The 11,424-nt window shown below is 44.4% G+C and overlaps 1 long non-coding RNA gene across 1 annotated transcript; it reads left to right on the forward strand.

Moving 5' to 3' along the window:
* The first annotated feature begins 1,398 nt into the window (after positions 1-1,398).
* On the forward strand, positions 1,399-2,438 carry LOC121137441. The gene is made up of 2 exons (XR_005874663.1): positions 1,399-1,470; positions 1,876-2,438. It is a non-coding gene; the product is annotated as an uncharacterized LOC121137441 (long non-coding RNA).
* Positions 2,439-11,424: the final 8,986 nt, after the last annotated feature.

Raw genomic sequence — 11,424 nt, forward strand, 5'->3', positions numbered from 1 at the left:
GGTCTCTCACTGAACTCGGAGCTCACTGATTCACCTAGGCTCTAGGGGTCCACGTGTTTCCGCACTGGGATTCCACACTCATTGTACCTGACTTTTAATGTGGCTGCTGAGGATCCCATCTCAGGTCCTGGTGTGTGCATGGTAAGCACTTTACTGACTAAGCCATCTTCCCATCCTCTCTTTTAAAAAAATCTATAAATATGACAAAATGTAATAGAAAATTAAAAACATATACTATATAAAATGGCTTTCCATCTTGTAATACTTCTAAAAACACTAACCACATTACCCTATCCTAAACATGAAAGAAATATTTGTATCAGCCTGAATTAAAAAGGGGATCTGGGGCCTTTCTACTTTGAACTGTTTTCTATGTTAATGTGTATTGATTATTCAAATTCATCACTTCTGATTAATTAGCCATGGATGGTCTCTAGCTTTTAGCCAAGAAGGGTTTAGAAAGGGAAAAAATCTGGAAACAAGTTTTGGTGAGCTCCCTAAAATCCATCACTCCCATCATTCCACAGAAATCAAAGTGCAAAGACCTGATACAGAAGTCCCTGAGCAAGGATGTTCCTGCCTCATCTGCAGTCACCTCTCTTACCCAGCTCATCCGTTGTCCTGATCAATGATCCTCCCCAGCCCCAACTCTATCTGATATCCAGGGTTTTGTCTGAATTTTGACATTGACATTTGGAATATTTTGACTTTTCTTCAAACTTTGAAATGTGGGATAACATAAAACATTCTTTAAAATTATACAAATATCTGTGATTTTGGCAGGTTCTGATTAGTATCATATTCTTAGAAATACTGCTTTAAGTTCAGAATGGGGGCAGCCTTTTTAACTTTTACTATTACTCACAAAATGCTCAGAACGCAGTTCTTAAAGATCATGTAGAGAAATTGCTCAGGAAATCATTTCACATCTGTTACCTGGCAGTGTCTACACCCATGTGGTTTCTATTGTATTTGCACGTCTGTGCATATATTGTCAAGCATCATGACCTGGAAAAAGCTATGTCCTAGCATTTTGAATAGTAAAGTGAAAATCTGTGGAGCAGATCACCCATACTCGGAATATGGCCCCAACACAGATAAACTGGATGATCTGGGCTGCATTGATCATACCCTTTACCAAAGAGACCTCTGGATATGCCAAAACTCAAGACGGGCAGTCTGCTTTCTGTGCTGTATAAGAAACTGGCTGCATTTGGAAAGGAAACTGTGGTATAATCAGAGGGAGACATGGACTTGTAATCAGCACATTAGCTTTTGGAACCATGCAGACACTCCCCAGGGACCTTATGTCTAGCTCAGAATCTCTGCATCTGATAACAATGACACTATTTTATGAGGTCACAAATAAATATGCTTTCTTCAGAATTTCCTTTATTGACCAGATTGTCTGTGTTGCCCTGATTCACGGCGTTCACTTTCTGCAGGATAATGAGGCATCACTGGCATTTGGTCCGGCCTTTTCTCATTCCTAGATCATTTTTGGATGCCAGCTGGAGTGTATCTCCTGTGTTGCTGCTTTTCCTTCTTCATCCAATCAGTTCCTCACCTCTTCTCTTGTCTACCCCTAACCCTCCTCCGGCCCCAAGAACTGTTTGTCCTCTCAACACCTTTCCTCCCGGAAATTGGGATGCCAGCTGGTTCCTTTTATCAGCGAGAGCTTGGTCATGGGCCTACAGTGCTTGAGATCCATTTCTCTGCCTCTGCAGAGTCAGATGACAACCTAAGTAGCAATTATTTCCCTTTCCAACAAAGAGAAACAAGATTAGAGTTTAGCACTTGCGCTGTTATTTCATAAGAGTTCAGGGCTTCAGCACAATTGCCAGATCTTTATTATCACAATTCAATTTTTTTCAGGTGGCAGAAGAGGGAAAAGAAATATTCAAGTTGCCTTTCTCCTATACAAGAGCATCCAACAAGAGCCCCCACCGCCACCTCTTCTGATTCCAAGAAGAGAGCAGCAGTCACCATCTCGGCTCCCGGATGCCACTCAAAATATCAAGAGGAGTCCTTCAGTTTCAAGACTGGGTGGCTTTGTGCTTTTTCAGTCAGAGAGAGTTGACCCGGCTTCTCATCTGATAGCTTTCTGCAGACCCTGCAGAATAACGGGTGCTCGGCTTACCCGGTGATTTACAGCCGTCTCATTTGCTTCTCATATCTCCCCTTCCCAGAGAGCAGGAAGCCTTCCTTTCCTCTCTGGCCTCAAAGCAATTTTCCTTATCTCCCACAAGTTCAAGGCCCTTCTCCTTTATGCGCTGCCGATTCCCCTAAATAATGTTTTCTGTTTTCCTCTTTGTTCTCTCTTCTCCTCCCCTCCATTCTCTACCAATCATTTCCTCCCTCCCTTCTCTTTCTAGCATCAATGTTTTGTTTTTTATCAGAGGGGCCAATCTCATATAAACATAGAACTCTGCTATTCACTCAAGAGTACTGATTCTTGACTTTGAGTGTTTGTCTTTTCCCTGGCTCACTAGCCCATTCTCAGGAGTGCCTTTCTCGTTCTTAATCTTCTATTGCAAAGAGGGGGAAAGTAATAATGTTTCTTTAATAATTGAGAGATGCTGGCTAAGCATTTGCAATTGTTCCTGTGAATCACAGAACTTTGTGGTTATTGTTGTCGCAATATTTCCGATATGTCTGAAAAATGGTGTGCCAGCATTCAGCTACAGAGAGATGTGTCTGTACAGCTCCTTCTCCAGTTGCACCTAACACAAAGACTGAGTGCATGGAGGTGAGCCAGCAGGTAGGTGTGTGTGTGTGTGTGTGTGTGTGTGTGTGTGTGTGTGTGTGTGTGTAATATAAGGAAGGGAAGTGGGTAAGGGGGACAATACTAAGGTAACTACCATGGTGTGCAAAGGAAGCTTTGTTCTGTGAAGAAGTTTTTAAAGATAGTATAAAACACAGATTTGATTATGATCACAGCTGTGAGGCAAGGGATTTGGGAATTTTTTTTCTCAACACACGGTTTCCCAGTATTGCTTTGGAGCCTGTTCTGGAACTCCCTCTGTAGAACAGCCTGGATCTCACAGAGATCTGCCTGCTTCCTGAATGCTGGGACTAAAGGCAGGTGTCACCACCGCCCAGTGGGACTTGGGAATTTATAAGCTGTAGCAAAGGAATGCCTCTAATGGTTATATGTAGTGCTCCAGCGTGGGGCACCTCTTTATGGATGTTTGGGTGGCAACATAATCTACCACCACTGTTACTTTCAACTGGTGGCATGTCAGGCCGACAGCAGTTATAAATTACCCAGACTGCCTTGCATGGAGGTAAAGTGGGCTGCGGATGAGAAGTTGTGACTGCCGGCTGTTAGGAAACAGGCTGGCACACACAAGAGACAGAGCAGGCACGTGTCTGCTGTCTGCTCTAGCAGCCAGAGAGGAAACCTGGAAGGCCTGCCTTCTCCTTCCAGCTCTGAAAATCTCTCTATCTGAGGGGCTGGTAAGATATTCCCACTATGGAAGCAATGTCTTATCTCCCAGGATTCAAGAAAGATGCAGAATCCTGAGAAGCTCTTCTTTGTGGTGCTGCTGGGAGTCCAGGAGGGCGAGGATGAGTTGGTGGCTGCATCTTAGCAGCAGCTGCCTGGTCCATGGCTGTCATCTCAGCATGCCCCAGCCCACAACAAGTTCATCTCCTGTTTCTCCTGGCAAGTGTTGGTTTCTCTCACTTGTAACTTAAGAACAACTGGTCCTTTGAGAATGACAAAAGCCTGACTGCCAGCAACACCCTGCTCTGTGAAGACGCCATTTCCAGCATTTAGAGGAGGCACAGAAACAAAGGCAAGAGAAGACAGGCATTGGGCCTTCAACAAACTCACTGTCTATTTGAACAGATAAGAAGCCAGCAATCACATATGTGCATATGCACACATGCCAGGTCTGGTGGCTTATATCTGTAATCTCGATACTCAAGAGGCTGAGGCAGGAGGATTAGGAGCTCAAAGCCAGCCTTGGATTTATGAGATCCTGTCTCCAAAACAAAACAAAGCAACCAACAAATCCTGAAATATATTCACACCTTTAATTTACATATATTAAGTTCTTTATGTAAACATTAGCTTTCATAGACTTGGATCAGCACTGTGACCTGTACAGGAAGTTCTGCTGCCCAAAATTTTGCACAGAAAGAACCTGAGGCCTGGGAAAGTTAATCAATATTCTCCAAACACTACAAAATTAGGTAATATTTCCAGAATGCTTCAGTGGGGACAAGCTATCAAGACAGATTCCATTGTGTCTGCTCTGCTGTAAACTCTTCCCGTCAGGGCTCTTTCAGGATAGCCTCGCTGACATAGGCAAAGAAACTAGGACAGGACTTGGGCCAAATCCAGCCAGCCCATTCTCTCTGCAAACAACCATTAGCTGGAGCACAGCCACAGCCACTTGCTTGTGGATTATCTGGCTGTTGTCATGCTCAGCTGCCACAGATCATTTGACCTTCAAGACATTTTCAGAGAAAGTTGGCAAATGCTGGGCTAGAAGAGTTTCAAATAATTAACTTCACTGAATTAAGTGCCAAGGAGTCTCCTCCTACTTGGTGTCATTTGATCTGTACTATGCTAGAGATGTTAATTGCTGCATTGATAAGTACTAAAGAGCAGTAGCTATGATAGTAATTAGAAATAGCCCATTCCTAATGATAATGTTGTAATGGCCATCATCAATGAGGGCCACTCAGGCTCAGGGTGAATGCTTCACTAACATGGCGTGACTTACCTGATTGCAGATTCGTGGGGTTCAGTAAATAGTGTTAGAGCAACGACGTGGTAAATGGCAAAGCTAAGCTAGAGCTCTTCCTCATCAGTTACCCCTAGAGACGAGGCTCTGGCTCCTCATGTGTCTACAGGTCTCCTCCTACATCACAAAGAATAGGCACAAGGATACTAGTTTTCTCTGCTTCTGAGGAGATGGGCCAATAACCATGGCCACATGAAGAAATTTGGTAGCAATGAGACAGTGGGTACCAGGTTGTTCAGAGGAGGACAGTTTGGGTGTGATAAGTGCTTCCATTGACAAACTAAGTTCCGGCTGGTAATTAACAAGATCACCTGCTGTTTTCTCAAAGAAATATGTTGACAAGCCACACAAGGTAGCACTGATTGACAGCTAGCACACAGTGGAAGGAAACAACTCCCAAAAGTTGTCCTGTGACTTCTACATTTGACCTGTGGCATGCATTTATCTACTGGTCAAGACACACACACACACACACACACACACACACTAAATAAAGTTTAAAAACAAAAGTTCAGTTATAAGGCAGAGTCCCCCTACTCTTCCCATACTAACATGGCAAAAGGATAGGACATGAGTCTTTTTATAGAGGGCTGAAAATAGAGGTGCCTTATCCTGGAGTGCCTGTGTTTCTGGAAGGCTCTGGATTCATGACTGTGGCCTCATGTGCCTGAGATCTCACAGACCCCCTGTAGGACACCACTCTTAGGTCACTAGAAAGCTCAACCTTACAGTATCAGGTGACCAAGGATGTAAACAACCTCACAGTCTCTGTACCCATAGATGTGGACCTTGGTATGTGTCCTAGTCAGCGTCTGTGGTCTCAGTCCTGAGGACAAATCTCCAATGTCAGCCTTATCATATGGCTTGTGGTCACAACTTAGGCGCTCTCAGGGAAGGGAGGACCTCCCATTGGTATCGTCCCACACACAGAGTAGGTGGCTGGAAAAAATCTAGTAGAACATGGTACGTACAGTCTCAGGGGAGCTAAAGCAGATGGACGTGTCTGTTGGCCCTTTACTCAGGTATGAATTCGCTGGACTCTTGTAGGATAAGGACCAGGGTGTGATTTTGGTTCCTGAAATTCAGAACGAAGCTTTGGGTCTCCTATACTCTCCAGATAGCATGATACTTTTTTGTATGTATATTCATGTATATGCATTGGTTTGTGTTCATGTAGATGCATGTGTATGTGGGTGGGTACACATATGTACACATGTGAATGGAGGTCTGAGGTCAACCTTAGGTGTCATTGTTCCTTATGAACCATCTATGGTGTATTTTGAGACAGAGTTTCCCATTGTCCTGGAACTGCCTATTAGGATAGTCTGACTGGCCAGCAAACCTCAGGGGTCTTCCTGCTTCTGCCTCTCCAGTGCTGGGATTACTAGTGTCTACAGGCTGAACTCAGATTCTCAGCTTGCAAGGCAGGCAGTTTTACTGATAGCTCCCCACCTCCAATAGCATATTAGTAACATGATACGAACAACTGTATCTGTGATAAGAGCTGTCACTTCATTTGGTGTGAGTTAGCCTAAGTGCCCTCTGTGGCTTTTTGTTGCTATATGAAATTCCTGAGAGGATCGGCTTATGGAGAAGAAAGAGTTATCTGGCTCACAAGTTTGGAGGATTCAGTCAGTTGTTAGATAGGCCTATGGCTTTTGGGCCCATGGTCAGATAAAACATCACGACACCAGCATGTAAGGAGAGACTCATTCAAGAGACAGCCAGAATTAAAGACAGAAGAGGAACTGGTGTCCTGCAATCCCCTCTGAGGGCAAGCACATGGAAGGCATCTGGGCTCAGCTTGTCTAGGACCCACAGGCTACCGTGAAGGAGTTGGGTGGATCGTATCTTTGCCTGGACACTGCACTGAGCACTGAGGAAGAATCCACCTGTGAGCTCACTTGGATTGTTGGAGAAATTCATTTCATTATACTATATGACTGAGGACCCCAGGTTCTTATTGGCTCTTAGCAACAGAAGTCCTCTAAGTCCCTGTGCCTTCCCACTGTCCTCATCATGTGATTCTCCTCACAGTCAGATCATATAGTTTTTCTGAGGCTAGGAGGACCTTCCCTGTGCCTACTGAGAACTTTTTTGAGCCAGATTTTGTTGTTTTGTGGTTTTTTTTGGAAATGGTCCAGGCTGGCCTCAAACTCAATATGTATCTGAGAATGACATTGAACTCCTGATCTTCCTTCATATACCACCCAAGTACTGGAATTAGAGTCATGAGATTACACAATGTCAGTTTAAGATGAAAGCTCGCTTTGTTCTGTGAGATAGGTTCTTGCTATATAGCCCAGGCTAGATTTAAACTCACTATGTAACCCCAGCTGACTTTCAGTTTATTATGTGTGTGCCTATGAGTCCTGGAAGGGTAGGCCTGTGTTTTTAGGCTTGACTAAGATAGGATCAGTGTCATCAGGGCAAGACAGCATCTTATCACTTTCCTCATAGACTGCAGCATAATTGAAGCATTGACGATCCATCAAGTTTGCCATATTCTGTGGTTTCCAGCAAGTCACAGCCCTATTCACTCTCAAGGGAAGAGGATTACACCAAAGTGAAGGTCACTGAAGGCCAGTTAAGCCTCCTATAATCACATCATCTCTAAGTGGTGGGTCAGGGATCAGAGCCATGTGGACTGTGCCTCCCTGCAGCCCCAATTTCCTTGCCTTCCCCATCTGCTTCTGTTGCAGATGACCTGCCCAGTTCCATGAATCTCAAACCCTGAGAACTGCAAGCAGCTGTCATGGGCCCTCAAGGTCACACTTAAAAGCTTTTTAAGACCAAGACACATTAGTTCTCTAGCACAAACTCATTGAAGGTGTTTTTGTCTATCTTGGCATGTTTGTTTGGGACAGGATCTTATATAGCCTAGGCAGGCCTCAAACTCAACCTCGCTTCTGATCCTCCTTCCCCCCACCTCCTGAGTGCTGGGTTTACAGGTGTGTACCACCACACAGAGCGCCATGGATCAACTCAAGGGCCTGGTGCATGGTAGGTAATCACTCTACCAACTGAATAGTTTTCAGCCCAGGAGAAAGTTTAAAACAAGTTCTGCTTGTCTTGGAGTGTAATTGACATGGAAACCAGTCTTGTCAATAGAATTTAGTAATTTAGGACAATAAAACAAGGAGAGAGCCATGGATCAAACTCTAGCTGATGTTTCATATAAATCCAATGATGTGCTGCCTGCGGCTGAATTCTATTTTTTCCAAGGACAGCTTTAGCAAACTTGCAGAAACATTTGACAAATATTCAGGGAAGACTTAATGCCACTTTTCCATTTAAATCAGTTCAGAAATATTCGTGTCTGCATAGAGTTTGAATTGCTTTCCCAACAGAATCCAGTAAAGGTAGATGGGATCCAAAGCCTCTATGAAGAAAATCACAATGCATGTATTAGACACCTTCTGTCACAGTGCCAAATCATCTTTTTTATGTCTGGGGAGACAGACTCTGTTACTAATCCCTCAAAACAACCTTTGCCACACATCTGTGTCTGATGTCTTAGCTCTCCTCCGTTTTAATTTTCCACACAGTCATACAGTGGCGATCCGATGCTGGGAGCAGACTCCACAGAGAGCATTGTCTACTGTTTATTAGTTTGTGATGAAAAACAACTCTGCAGAAACATAAAGCGTATGCTACTCCTGAGTCTGAGATGGGCTGTGGGTTCATTCAAATTCATAAAAGAAAGGCTCAAAAAGGCAATAGGAACCCAAGTTGGTTTTGATAGGGAACAATGTCATCGAGATTGCTTTAGTAGGTGTACTAAAGGGTTCTTTCTTTATCATTATTAAGTTAGGCAGTTCCAACACCATTTTTTAATATGCCAGCACATTGTACAGTCCCGCCATCAATCATAGAAGGATAATGTCACAGTAAGGAAATGAAATGGGGGAAAGCATGGGATTTGGCAGAACTGAATTTATTAAGTTTTGTGGAAAAAGACATCAAGAATGCATGCAAAGTTCAAGTTCGTAAAGTGTAATCATGTATGCGAGAAAAGACTAGATATTTACTTTTTGCTATCAAAACCTGGAAAAAATATACACAATTTCAGAAGTATATTGGTTTTTGTATTGGAGAAAATATTTCACCAGATTGAACCAACATAGTACATGGAGAGATAATAGTATTTTTATAAAACTAAAAACTTGAACAAAAGAAGAGCAATTGAGATGGGGTTGTAGGAAGATACTAATGACCTGCAGCTGTCCCTTTATGTTACAGCTCCATAGTGGACAAATGGAATTTTTCTCTTGGAAAGTAGGTCTTGATTCCAACAAAGTTCTTTGTTTTTGGAGCTCTCTGGAATCAGGACAGAGCTTGAGTACTGAGGTCTGGGAGGTTGGGGGGCGGTGGTGGTGGGAGATAAAGGAGAGAGGCAGGAGAGGTGCAGATGTGGGAAATTTGGAGCCCATATTATTAGATGAAAGAAAATCATGGTGAGTTTGTAAAGAGGGAAGCTAAGGTGAGATTTCCCTTCAGAAGAGCTGCTAGGAAAGGTACAAGCTCATAGCCACAGACTGCCATGATGAAGCCTTGAAGTGACACAACATTAGGTGAGCTAAAACACTCAGCTATAGACAGCACAGTGTGGTTTGAAGGTGAAGGAGCCTCCAGCTCAAGACTATCAGGAGAAATACAACATTATGGCGCTAGGCAGCTGCCATTAAAAACCCCTGAGGGAGACTATGTCCCTCAGTTCCTTCAGATCCCAAGGACAAAGGAAGTTCCCCTGCCTTACATTTTAGATATGTAGTGGGAAAGTTCCATAGCATGTGACTCAGCCTGTGTCAGGAGTCATGGAGGCAGACACGAAGTGGGGCCATAAACTTTCTGCAAGGTGGAGGCGGGCTGATTAATTGTGTGTCTAGAGAGGTGTGGCCTGGCTTCTGAAAGAGAAAGAGTCTGTAACCCAGAACGTATGACAATGCACTGGGTAAACGACAGGTAGGGAGGATGCCCCCCTCCATCCCTCTTCTCCATCTCCTCCAGTTGGGTAAATGACAGGTAGGAAGGACGCCCCCCTCCATCCCTCTTCCCCATCTCCCCCAGTTCAATACTGGTAAGACTGAAGAAGACAGAAATGGGAAAGAATAAAAGAAAAAAATGTGGTATCGGTGACTGCTTGACCCATGGAAAACTAAATTGAGGCAATATCATCCACGTCTCCCACAAAACACGAAATCCGGAGGAAACAGATTCCAGGGTGAGCTCAGCAAGGCAACATGAGCTGGCATTTTGAAGTTCCCTTGGCATCCCCCATCAGCTGCAAGATGGAAGCCACTGTTGCACTAGCCATGTCCTCCTGTGGTGTAGACCAGGGACAGGAAGGGGAGATGGGGGCCGTGTGTATGGGGTGAATCTCAGGGCCATGAGGAGCAGAAACAGAGCAGAACTGGAAACAAAGAAAAGTAGAGGAGACACCCGCAGAAGGTAACAAAGTGCTCTAATCATTCCACCAGTAGAGGCCATTATTTCCAGGAAGTCAGAGGCAAAACCAATCATGTGCAATTTCCTCCCAATTCAAAAATTTGGTTGTGTAGAAATCTCCTAGATGGGCCAGGGCGGGTCAGACTGAGCTTGACAGGGTTTTTTAGTTAAGGCTGTCCTCTGTGCTGAGTAAAAGTGACACGGTGGCTCAGTTTGAACACTCTTAAGAAGTAGAGAGGATTCCACTCTCATTATAAAGCTTTTAGCAGACAGCAAATTTCAATTGCACAAAGGCTCCCAGGATAATTCCTGTCTGCCACCCTGTCAGAGTCACTTTTCTGCTGACATTATCTCAGCTGCCTTGTTAGGGTGACACCTTACATTCTAACCTCTTTTTTTTCTAGTCTCATTGTAGGCCTCTATCTCTTTCTGTCTAACTCCGTGCTGATGTTGGCTCAGTTCTCTTGGAAATAAGCAGTTTCACTGTGAATAAGAAGTTGTTAGACCAAGCCCCAGGAACAGTCTGTCAGACAAGAAGAATCCCAGCATGCTGCTGTGGCTTGCAAACTCTTCAAAGTCCCACATGTTCCCAAGTCAGTCACAGATGGCAGGCACAGACCAGATTCCTGAGGACGGCCGACCTTGCAGAGGAGCGAGGCTGTTAGAGCAAGCCCCTGGACTCCGGCCTTGCAGCCTTCCCACCGGCCTTACTGCCTGTCCCATAGAGATCTCAGAAGACAAGGAATGATACAGGGCTCCGGTTTTATCTGCTGTAAAGTAAGGATGATACTATCAACTCCCTCATAGGGATGTCCCGGGGATTAAATGAATTAAAAATTTATGGGTTTAGCCAGGCGTAGTGGCACACCCCTTTGATCCCATCACTTGGGAGACAGAGAGGCAGGTGGATCTCTGAGTTCAGGGCCAGCCTGGTCTACACAGAGAAACCCAAACCCTGTCTCAAAAAACAAGACCCAAACTCCCTGTACTCTAGTGACCTACCATTCCAATCACTATGCACCCATGATGTCTAAGCTACCATCATCCGTATGGACGCAGCCTCTTGGCTAGTCTGTATTTACTTTGCCTTCCATGCAAGCAGCCAGACACCTTTTTATAACATAAATTTCAGGGATGTCACTTTCCTGCTCACCACCTTCAAGACGGAGTCACTGGAAAACAGAAGTCCTCCCGGAGGCCCTGGCCACACTTCACGGCC

Source organism: Mesocricetus auratus, unplaced genomic scaffold, assembly GCF_017639785.1.
Source record: "Mesocricetus auratus isolate SY011 unplaced genomic scaffold, BCM_Maur_2.0 Super-Scaffold_100691, whole genome shotgun sequence".
In the NCBI taxonomy this organism is placed as follows: Eukaryota; Metazoa; Chordata; class Mammalia; order Rodentia; family Cricetidae; genus Mesocricetus; species Mesocricetus auratus.